Raw genomic sequence first — 12681 nt, forward strand, 5'->3', positions numbered from 1 at the left:
TTCAGTTAGCTTTTGTATCACTTTTTCCATTTGATTAGTTCTACTTTTGAATGTATTTTCTTCAGTGGATTTGTTTGCATTTGATCAATTATATTTTTAAAGAAATTGCCTTCTTTTTCTAAGCTGTTGGCTCTTTCTTTCATATCTCTCATTACTTTACCCATTTTTTTCTTCTAGTTCTCTTATTTGCCTTTGAAAGTCTTTTATGAGAACTTTCAAGAAGTTTCTTTGGGCTTGAGACAATTCATATGATTCTTTGAGATTTCCTTGTAAACATTTTGTCCTCATCTGAGTTACTGTTGTTGTCTTCTCTATCACCACAGTAGCTTTCAATGATCAAGGTTCCTTTCTGTTTCTTGCTCATTTTCTTTCCTTTTCTTTTGGTATTTCCTCCTTTTTTTACTTTCATGGTCAAGCTCTGCTCCTGAGATAAAATGGGGGCACTGTCTCAAGCTCCCTGTGCAGGTCTGAGTCTTGGCTCTGAGCACAGAGACCCTTTGTATTTCAGGGGGTAGCTTTATCTGTTCTTTCCAGGAATCATCTTGGCGTCCCAGAATTTGCCTTCTGAGTTGGGTTGGAGACTTCCCCACTTGTCTGCCCCTTTACTGAGCCAGGGCCGAGGGTCTCAGTTGCTGATCTACTGGTATTCCCAGATTTTTTACCCCAGTAAAACAGATCTTTCTTGGAGTTTTCCCCATATATCTTGAACAGGAGATAGGTTTCATTCCATCAGACGCTGTTCAGAGGCTTGGTTTCATGTGGTTTTTGAGGGAAACTGGGAGAGATCCTGACTTTACAACCCCATTTTGGCTCCATCCCCTAGAAAAACCCAGAGTACTGGTTGTTAAATCATGTGTGATTCTGACTGTGAAATCCAATAATCACAAAAATATGCAACAACTAGAAAGAAAGTATCATGTTCCTGAGAGTTTTCATTTTGGGATTTCTTTCAGAAGGTGATTGCTATATTGCTTCTATTTCCACTTATTTCCTGAGTTTTCAAGGAGAACTAGTATTTCTGGCTTGAAGGCTTGTTAGGCCATTTTCAGGGTTGCATGTCAACCTTGCTGTCTACCTGTCACCCAGCTCTCATCTGTTACCCAAAAAAGCTCTACCACAGACAGCAGCTAAGCCTAGTAAAACCATCTCTGCAGATGGGCCAAACCAGATTGAGGGTAACTGACAGGTCTAAAACATGTAAGACTTTCCTCAATGGAATGAGTGAATGAGAACACTTTGTTCCTATAGCCAAGAAAGTGACTGAAGCAAGTACTATTGAGCACTTGGAACTTGGTCAGACATCAAAGATGCCAAAAATTTGACTATGTCCACTAAGTCATCACTAGACATTCCAACTTTTGTTATACTATTGGACTTCAATGACTCTGGGGAGAGTGAGGTTGGTGATTTTGTGTAATTCTGCTTCACAAATCTATTTCATGCACAAGTCAAGATATCATCTTGTAATATCATTGGTTCTCTTCAAAAATGAAGGATGGGAGACAAAGAAATGACTCTGCAGATGATATGATGGTATATTTAGAGAATCATCCCAAAACCTACTTGAAACAACTAACACCTTTAGCAAAGTTGCAGAATGTAAAATAAACTAATATAAACCAGCATCATTTCGATATATTATTAACAAAGCCCAGAAGCAAGAGATAGAGAAATTCTATTTAAAATAACTGTAGACAAAATAAAATATTTGGGTGTCTACCTGCCAAGACAAACCTAGGAACTATATGAACACAATAACAAATCTCACACAAATAAAATCAGATCTAAACAAATGGAAAAATGTCAATTGCTTATGGATAGGCTGAGCTAATATAATAAAAAATGACAATTCTACCTAAATTGGTCTGTTTGTTCAGTGCCATACCAATTAAACTGCCAAAAATTATTTTATATAGCTAGAAAAAAATAATAACAAAATTCATCTGGAAGAAAAAAGGTCAAGAATATCAAGGGATGGGCAGTTAGGTGGTGTGGTGGATAGAGCACTAGCCCTGAAGTCAGGAGGGTCTGAATAACCTCAACTGCCTCAGCACCAAAAACAATATCAAGGGAATTAATAAAAAAAATTACAAAGGATGATGGCCTAGGAGTACCAGATCTAAAGCTCTATTATAAAGCAGCAGTCACCAAAATCTTATGGTGCAAAGAATGGTGGATCAGTAGAATAGTTTAGATATACACAAACAATAATCAGTGGCTATAATAATCTAGTATTTGATAAACCCCAAAACTCCAGCTTCTGAGATAAGAACTCACTAATTCATAAAAATTGCTGGGAAAACTGGAAAATAATATGTCAAAAACTCAGTATGGACTTACATCTCATACCCTATACCAAAATAAGGTCAAAATAGGTACATAATTTGAGAGTGCCTTGCCACCATTTGAGTGATACCAAAAGCAAATTAGAATCTTTGGAGAAGGGAGAAATTTATGACCAAAGAAAAACTAGAGAACATTATGAAATGCAAAATGGATAATTTTGGTTATACTAAATTAAAAATGTTTGCACAAACAAATCCAACACAAATGAGATTAAAAGGAAAGCACAAAGCTGGAGAAAATTTTTTTACAGCCAGTGTTTCTAATGAAGGACCATTTCTTTCTTTTTTTAAAAATTACAAAAAAGAAATACAAAATAAAAGAGAAAATTGTCATGTGCCTAGCAGAACATCAGGGAGGATTCAAAATATATAACAAATCATCAGATCAAGAAAGCATATATATATATATATATATATATATATATATATTAGTAAAAGAAGTTATATTTATGAATGTCCATTTTTTTTTCTTTACTTCCTTGTAAATTGTTCTTTGGTTCTCTGCTGTGCACTTTTTTTTACTTAATTATTTTTCCCCCTTTCATCCCTCCCCCATCCCCAAGCAAGCTACAGTTAAGAAAATATATAATTATGTAGATATATACATACACATACACCTACAAATACCCCACATACACTGCTTTCTCTTTAATTTAATTCTGCTCCTTAACTTGCCTTGCTATTACTTAACCTCCCCCTACCCAAGCATCTCTCCCTTGTCTTCTTCCCTCACCCTTGCTTCCCCATCTGCCCATCCTTCCCTTCATGGTATATATGTAATATTGCCTATAGAACCATTCCCAGTGTGAATAGGTTTTCAGAACTACAAGTCCTCCTCCCCCCTCTAATGCCTCTCTATCTATTCTTCCTCTGAATCTCATTTGTATAACATGATTACTATTTTTACCTTGACCTTGCCAACCTTTCATTTGCCAACAATACTCTATTGTTGATGAGAATTTTAAACATATAGTATACAATCTTTTCATGTTTAAACAGTGTGTCTGTGTTGAATTCCTTAAAATTGATCTTTCATATTGACTATTATGTTAAATTTTCTGTTAAGTTCAAGTTTGGTTGATGAAAAGTTCTGAAAATCTGCAGCTTCATTTATTGCCTTTTTTTCTCATTCAAAATTATAATTTTGCTGGATATGATATTTTTGGACGCAGGCCTAGTTCTTTTGATTGTCCATTCCAGGACCTGTGGTCTTTTGTTGTAGCTGTAACTTAAGAGAGTTAAGTCTTGTGCAATTCTAATTATGGCTCCAGTGTATTTGAATTTTTTTCTCTTGTTTCTTGAAAAAAAATTTCTCTTTGGTGTAGGGATTTTGAATTTTGGCAATAATATTCTTTTGCGTTTTCCACAAAACATCTCTTTGAGATGGCATTCAGGGTATTTTTTTCTATTTTTCTATTTCTACTTTTCCCTTGTTTTCTATCACTCCAGGACAATTTTCTTGGATTATTTCTTGCATTATTGTGTCAAGGTTCTCTTTTTGGCCACAACTTTCCGACAGTCCAATTATTCTTATCTTTTCTCTTCTTAATCTGTTCTCCAGATCTGTCATTTTCCTTATAAGATGTTTCACATTATGTTCTATTTTCTCGTTCTTTATAATCTCTTTTGTTATTTTTTCGTCTCTCATATCTTCACTGGCTTGCCCAATTCTGATTTTCAAAGAGTTATTTTCATCTGTGAGGCAATACCTCTTTTTCTAATTGGTTAGCTTTTTTTCATAAGCTTCTTGTTTTTCTTGGATGATTTTTATTTTTTTTATTTTTTCCTCAATATCTCTCATTTGATTTTTGAATTATTTTTTGAGTTCTACAAATTCTCTCTGAGCAGGGAGTCATTTCACACTCTTTGGTATAGAAGTTTTTTTTTTTTTTTTTTTTTTTTTACTAAAGTGAGATTCTCTGAAGATTATTTTTTTAATAAAAAATATTAGTGTAAGTACCTCTAATTGTGGGGTGAGGATGATGCCTCAAGTTTCCCTTCAGTTCTCCATTCTGATCAGAAACTCCAAACCAAGAGCTCCCCCCTCCTGCAAGTACCCACACCAAGCAGCATACTGCCTCCTGACTCTGCACTAACCAGGTGCTGGGTACTTCTTGCCCAGGACTGCATCTCAGCAGCACAGATGGTCTTCCTGTTACCAATAAGCCAAAGTTACCTCAATCTTTCCAGACTCAAAACCCCAACTAGACAAACAGTCCTGAAAGTGAAAGTCTCTGTGATTCCTGCGAGGCTCCAGCACATCCAGCCAGCCTGAGGGGTCCCCAATGGGTGTTTCTGAGGAGCTTACCCCGAGGTGTCTTCAAACAAGTTAAACTCCAATCTGCTGGATTTCTGAAAATCTTCTTGGGTTGTTCTTGAAGGACTCCAGTTCTGCCCCAAGTCTTTATTTTTCACCTGTCTGTGATCACCCTGAGGAGCAAATTTATTCTATTTGTAGAGGAAATCTGGAGAGCTTTACCAACATATTCCACTATCTTCTCAGAATCCTCCCCCTCATTTCCAAAATATATAAAGAATTGTGTCAAATTTGTAAAAATAAAAATCATTCCCCAATTGATAATTGATCAAAGGATATGAATAGACAATTTCTAAATGAAGAAATTAAAGCCATCTATAGTCATATGAAAAAATGTTCTAAATCACTATTTGATTAGAGAAATGCAAATTAAAACAATTCTGAGGTACTACCTCAACCTCTCAGATTGGCTAAAATGACTTAGTTTTCTTCATAGTTTAGAAATGAGGCATTTATGGGGCAGCTAGATGGTGCCATGTATAGAGCATTGTAAGTCAGAAGAAAGTGAGTTCAAATCCAGATTCAGACACTTAATAGTTACTAGACATAACTTAATCCCAAATTGTCTTGCCTCTCCAAAAAAGAAAGAAAAGAAATGAGGTCTTTATTAGAAACACTGACTTTCTGCTTCCCTTTTAATCTTGGTTGTATTGGTGTTGTTTGTACAAAAACTTTTCAATTTAGTGAAATCAAAATTATCCATTTTACATTTCATAATTTTCTCTAGTTCTTCTTTAGCCATAAATTCCTCTCTTTTCCAAAGATTTGGCAGGTACACTATTCCTTGCTCTACTAATTTACTTATATTATTTATGTCTAAATCATGAATTCATTTTGACTTTATCTTTGTATAGGGTGTTAGATGTTGGGCAATGCTTTGTTTCTGCTATACTATTTTCCAATTTTCTTCCATTTTTGATCAAATAATGAGTTCTTATTCCAGTAGCTATAGCCTTTGGGTTTATTAAACACTAGATTGCTATAGTCATCACTACTGTATCTGTGACTAACCTATTACACTGATCTACTCTTTTTCTATTTCTATCTGTTAGAGGCCATTTACTTTTAAGATTTCTTGAAATTTGACATAAAAGTTCTTGTTCTTCTTGTTCTCCTTCTTATTCTTGTTCTTCTTTTTGGTTATGGCTTTCAAATAGTCCAATGAGCCTTAATTTTCTTTTTTCTTTTTTGTTCTGTTTTCCAGATCTGTTGTTTTTCTTTTAAATTTTCAGCCTTTTGATTTTGTTTTAATATTTATTATTGTTTCGTGGATTTATTGGTGTCAATATATTCCATTCTAATTTTCAGAGAGTTTGTTATTTAGGCAAAATTTTGCATCTCTTATATTTGTCTCTATACACATGATATTCATCTAATAACATTTTCAGGGAGAAACTACCTTCCACTTTGGTCTTTGCATTCTTTGTAAATGTTTATTGATTTTATCCCCTCAGAAAAATATCAACAGTCATAATGAAAATATTCTGTTAAGATGTAACATAGCATAATGAATAGAAGATTGGATATGGAGTCAAAAAGAACTGGGTTCAGGTCCTTTTTTAACACATACTGACTTATTCAATCTGTGTCCCAAGGTAATTATTTAATTATCAGGTTATAAATGAGGTCCTGATGTGCATCAGAGAAGGGAAATTTCTACTTATGGAGTTCCTCATCTCCTATGAAACCCTAAGTTCAGAGAAAAACTATCTTCTAGGGTAGCAGATGCGGGGGGGGGACATTTTTGAAAAGGAGGACTTGAAATTGTCTGGTACTTTTTATTTTATTACAGTTATTTCCATGACTTTTTCCTTTAGAGTGATTTTCCACGCTATTGATTTGCCTGAAAAATACCATTAATTATAAATAAATTGCAAAGATTCATCCCTCTCTCTTCTCCATTGCCAAAAACGCGCAAAAAAAAAAAAGTTTGTGATGGTATATTAATAGGTGTGTAGCTACTTCTTCTGATTCTCTATTTCTTTTGTACCACTTTTAATTTAATTAATCATATTAGCCAGATTAGTTTATATAAAATCTTTTTTTGTACTTAATTTACCCTAATTACCAATTGCTCAAAATATGTCTACTTAGTTACTGTGCTGAAAACTTGTATAAGCTCAAGGGGGAAATACCCTTATACTTCATCACTTCCTCAGTCTTGAGGAGAGAAGAAAACTATTCCTTTGTAACCCTCTAGTGGTCAAAGAGGCCATGGAACCATGAGAGACAATTTAAGGGCTTGTCCTTTGCTTATGCTCATTGGAGACCTTATATAAAAAATCAGAATCTGTTAAATATTTTAAATCTTAATGAGTGACAAAGTGTATTACAGAGCTAAAGTGGTCTTTTTCCAATAAGTTTTGCTTTTGTTTTTTGTTTTTGTTTTGTTTTTTTACAAAGAGAATCATGGATTCTCTCATATCCTTAATAATTTTTTTCCCCCTGGGAGAGTTGAGAAAGCCCAGGACTTAATATATAGCTAATATTAATCTGATATCTATCCTTTATAAGAAGGATATAGTAGAATCAGAAACAATCAATCAAGCATTTATTAAGTATCTATTTGCTGGATACTGTTCTAGGTACTAGGATACAAACAGGCAAAAAAGAGCCATCTCTAAAGAAATTTATGTCATATTGGAGGAGACAAGTACATAGAGAACAAAACCCAATAAATATAAAGGAAGTCTTTTCAATAAAATCACAGGTAAAGCAAGATGCTAGTTATCACAATTAACAGAGTTCTAAAAATGCTAGTGAAGAGAAAAAGAAATCAAGAGAATAAAAACAGGCAAAGAAAAAACAAAAATAATTACTTTTTTTGGTCAGATGATCTTAGGGTCTACATAGAGAACCCTAAAGAGATAACTAACAATTAATTCAAACAATAATAAGGTTACAGTATATAAGATCAATTCATATAAAGTATGAACATTTATGGCTGTTGATTTTAAAACCCAGCTGGAAGAGATAGACAAAGAAACTCCATGCTAAATAACTAGAAAATATATAAAGTATACAAGACACAACCAAGACATATGAATTCAGTGATAAGCTATTTTCTACAGAAATAAAGCTGGACTTCATAAGTGAAGAAAGATAAATTTTTATGAATATAGCATAATTAATATATTAATTAAATGATATAATATTACAAGATAACAAAATTGATAATGCCATCTAAATCAATCAGTTCATTAATCATTATACCAATCAAACTATTTAAGAAATATTTCATAGAAAAAATAATAATAAAAGTTATATGGAGGGATGAAAGATTAAAAAAATTCTTAAGGGAAATAATAAAAAAGGAGAAAGAAGGGGAGCTAGTAATACTATATCTTAAACTATATCACAAAGCTGTTATCAAAATGGGTTAAAAAACAGAGAGTTTGATCAGCGTAATAGATTGGATGCACAATATACAAATGCATGCTAACATAGTAACTTAATAGTAAACTAGTAGCCTAGTGTTTGATAAATCCACAGATACTTGGATATATACTCATTATTCAACAAAACTACTAGGGCAAACTGGAAAGCAATTTGGCAGAAATTACCAAAATCTCATAATATATATCAAAATAATCTTCAAATGGTTACAATTTACACATTAAAGGTGATATTATAAAAAAATATATGATAATAGAAGAAATTGCTTCTTGGGCCTATGAGTAGAGGAAAATTTAATCACCATTGTTTAGAAAAGATCATAAAAGTTAAAATAGACTAAATTATATTAATTTTTTAAAGTTTTTGCATAAATAAAAACAATGAAGTTTAAGATGGCAGGGAAACAAGTAAATGGGGACTGTATTTGTAGAAAATCTCTATTAGAAAGGTTTTATATTCAAGACATAAGGGATTGATTAAATTAATAAAAATAAGACATTCTTAAATAGAGAAATAATTAAAAATATGAACAAGCAAGTTTTCTTTCTTGAAGGAAAAAATCTAATCTCTGAGGAGAGGAGGGAAGGGGAGAGGAGGAGAGGGGAGGAGAGAAGAGCAGAGGGGAGGGGAGAGGAAGAAACCCAATATAAAACTATGCTACCTTGTTGATTGCTGTCTGGCTCACAGCCAACTACAATTCCTAACAGGTTTTTTTTTTGTTTGTTTTGTTTTGTTTTGTTTTTATATATGAGCTATTTTCTAACCAAGTTATCTTAACTGTGCTTTCCATTTTTGTTTGTTTGTGGTTTTGTTTTGTTTTTGTTTTTAATCTCAGTGCATGGCTTGAATGTCTTCTGCTAATTTCAAACAGTACCAACAACTTTTCTAAATTACCAACAACTTTTTGAACCCTAATTCTATCACCCAACATACTCACGATAGATACATAAAAGTGTGATGCAAATTTGAAATGTGAGTTTTCTCTGCTTTCCAGGGATTGAGCTCTGTCCTTTAAAGTTGACACATATCAATTAATTGATATTTTTGTTGAGTCTGGTTATTTGATTCACAATTTCTACATTTTAGGATTTTGTGAGAAGCTTTTTCAAATTTCATGCTAAAAGAATAGTTAGCCATTTTCTTCTATCAATTGTATTCCCTAATGCTTCATCAAGGGTTAGTGAAATGATATTAGCTGGCACATTAAAAAATTGTAAGGACATTGACAAATGAAAACATTCACTTAGAATTCTTTATAGAGAGAGGAGATGATTCCAGATGGCATAGCTCCATCACTGCATGTCCTATAATATTCACATTTTCTCAAACTCTAAAGGAGATCAAAGATAGGAAATTGGCTATGGGCACTAGACCGAAATCACTATTATTCTTAAAGTTCTTGGGTCCTAAACTATCGTTGTCATGATCTGAGGGGAGTGATAGTCAAGGTTATGGTAGTAGTGGTTTGATTGGAAAAGCACATATCGCTTCCTATCTCTCCTTCAGGGTGACTTGCTGCTTCAACTAAACTGGGCTTGTCTGCCCTGTGAATAATAATTCAATATAAATATTGGCTTATTTTTATTGATATAGATTTAGAAATTGATATGGATCTTTTATTCTTTGTGATCTCCAACAAGTTTTGTTTTGTTTCATGAGGAGAATAGATAATTCAAACCCAGTTCCCTCATAATTATATATTATAACTTCTTGCTATCCAGGTACTACTATTCTATTCATGAGGAGTGTTCCAAGTACCTAACTTTTTAAATCACTATAGAAATATTATTTTTGTTATTATTATCATTAGTTGTAGAATGAAGTTTCTTAAATAAATGGATTAATTTAATATTTCTAAATGAGAGTACTCAATTTATACAAAAAAAACCCTCCTATTTTTATTTCATCCCTTCCCCTACAAAGTTCATCTGTAGAGTGGAAGAAGAAGGAAAATAGCCACTGAAGGAAGAGTATGGAATTTAAGTTTTATAGGACATGACGTGGGGAGAAGAAAGTGATCCAATAGAAAGGAGTCTTGCAGAGAAATGGAAAAATAGACAATACCTAGAATTGTAGTTTCTCATGCTCCTTATGTCTAGATATGGAAGGTACCTTAAAGAGTCCCTAGCCCAAGCAGCTCATTTTGCTGGATTTCTAAGCAAGTAGTTTTGGACATGTAAATATTTAAAATTTCTCTTTAATACGTCTGGTCTTTGGCAATGATATTTCATCAGGACAATGCATGATTCATTTGTTTCAGAGTAGATACAGCAAAAGCAACATCTAATTAGTCATTCTGATTATCACATCATCATCTCCTTTACTGGCTGGACCATAGTTCTTCTCTTTTCTTAGATTTTAGGACTGAAACAGTCTCTCTCATGATTGGCAACTTTAAACTGTTAGACATGTGTCTTAATTCCATTTCCTCCCTAATGCCTCTTTTCCAACAACCCAAGAGTAAATGTGAACAACTATGCTAAATAGCAAGACAGAAAGGAGAAAAGTCAATGCCAACAAATACTGGCATTTGCAAACTTGAGGTACACCCCTCTAGTTTGCTAAGACAAAGTAGGGACCAGGAATATTTGGACATGGACTCAGCTTTCAGAGAATTTATGTCACTGCTAACAAGGGGAAATAATTGTTTGATGTTACATTGATTCCTGAATAAACCAAATAAACTTAACAAGAAACATTCTTATTGCTTTTTATCGGTATAAGAGGAAGTCATTTTGATCTACTGGATTTTGTTGTTTTTAATGATTAATTTAGCAACCCCAAATTCAATCCATTGATAAAAGAAAATATAGATAATTAATTCAATTAAACAGACATTTATTTAGGTAATGATGATAATGACAATGATGATGGTAAAAATAACAGGAATTTATATTAAACAACAAGCTTATTATATTCCAAATACTGGGGTAGGTATCTAGGATACAAAGACAAAAGGAAACAGTGCTTTATATCATTATTTACAGTCTAAAGAGCACGATGGAAACATTTGTGCAAAATGCTATGCTCAGTACAAGATACACAAAAAATAGACATGACAAAGCATACTCCTCATCTCAATAAGTTTACAGTTTAAAGTGAGGAAAGGCTGAGTACACAAGTTGCTTTTCCCCAATACTTTTAATTTTTATTAATTTCAAAATTTTATTATAAACCACATTATAAACTAGCAATCCAAAGGACCACTTTAAGTCCTGTGTACTTAGAACATTATTTTTTTTCAATAATATGCCTCATTTGTTGCCAATCACAGTAATATGATTACCAATTACCACCATAAATTCAAATCATAGTACCAATCACAGGACTTCTATCTGATAAAAGCAATGCATTGAAATCCTTCTTTTTTCCTTTTATAAAACACTTTAAAAAGAAAGTGATAAAAATTCAAAGGCAAATGACTATGGGAAATTTGAGAAAGGTGAGTTTACTTTCAAAGCTGAGATAGAGTCAGAGACAACTTGATAGAGGAAGTAGAATTTGGGTTGGTTCTTGAAGGAATGACTTCAACAGATGGAACTGAAGGAAAGCCTAGTCTAGGATTGGGCAATGATGTGAGCAAATTCACAGATATTGGAAAGGTCAGAAAGAATAAGACTAGGTCCAGTTTGGCTAAGATAAAAACTTCCTAAAAGGAACAATATTAAATAAGTCTGGACAGGGTGACAATGAACCTTTTATATGGACCAGAGCAGTTAAGTTCAGAAAGACATGAGTGAGTTTTCACCAACTTCTCCTGAAAGCATGCAATTACAAAATTCAAAGATTAACCAATTTTATTTATAAATCAAAGACAACAAATAAGGTAGACATGAAAAATAACATTACCTCATGAAAAATAATATTACCAACTTAGGAACTCATAGAGAACAATATTACCTATTCAGGAGCAATAGTCCCCAGAGGTCAGTCATTTATAAATCATACAATGAGTACTCATCCAAGTAGACTGCTTATAATGTGACTCCTTAGTATGTTTTTCCATAGCCACATCAATAACACAGGGTTGCTTTGCTTATTCATGTCTTCTTGAAGTTCCTCCACTGTCCTGCAAAGTCTCTTACTAGAGTTGTTCATCCACAGTTCCTAATTATCATTTGAAGCTCTCAGCAACCTCTATAGCCATCCCTCCCACAGCTCTCAACAGCATCCAGCAAGTAGTATCCTTTGTCTTCCTCTACAGCTCTCAACCAGCAGTATCCCAGTACTTTATTGAAGCTTCATAAATAAAACTTCTCTGTTCCATATGTGGAGGAAGGACAATATACCCCAAGCATACCTCCTGCCCCACACCAGCTCTTCATAGATTATCTATGGACCTTCCATTCCACACTTCCTACCTTTTTTTCTTCCCTCCCCTCCAAAATGGGCTTGTATCCACCTGGCCAACTCAATCTTCTTCTCTTGGATATCCAAGGTGGGGAGTGGGATAAGATCAGAACTAGGTGCCTCTGGCATTGATGAATTAAGAAATATAAAATATTACTATCCTGACTATACATGAAATATATAGTAGAAACTCTGAGCTAGATTGCATATAGTATAAAACTTCATTGTATTCCTTGTTTTACAGAAGAAAAATTGAGGGTAGGAAGCTAAGTA

This window comes from Sarcophilus harrisii, chromosome 3 (genome assembly GCF_902635505.1).
Source record: "Sarcophilus harrisii chromosome 3, mSarHar1.11, whole genome shotgun sequence".
NCBI lineage: Eukaryota > Metazoa > Chordata > Mammalia > Dasyuromorphia > Dasyuridae > Sarcophilus > Sarcophilus harrisii.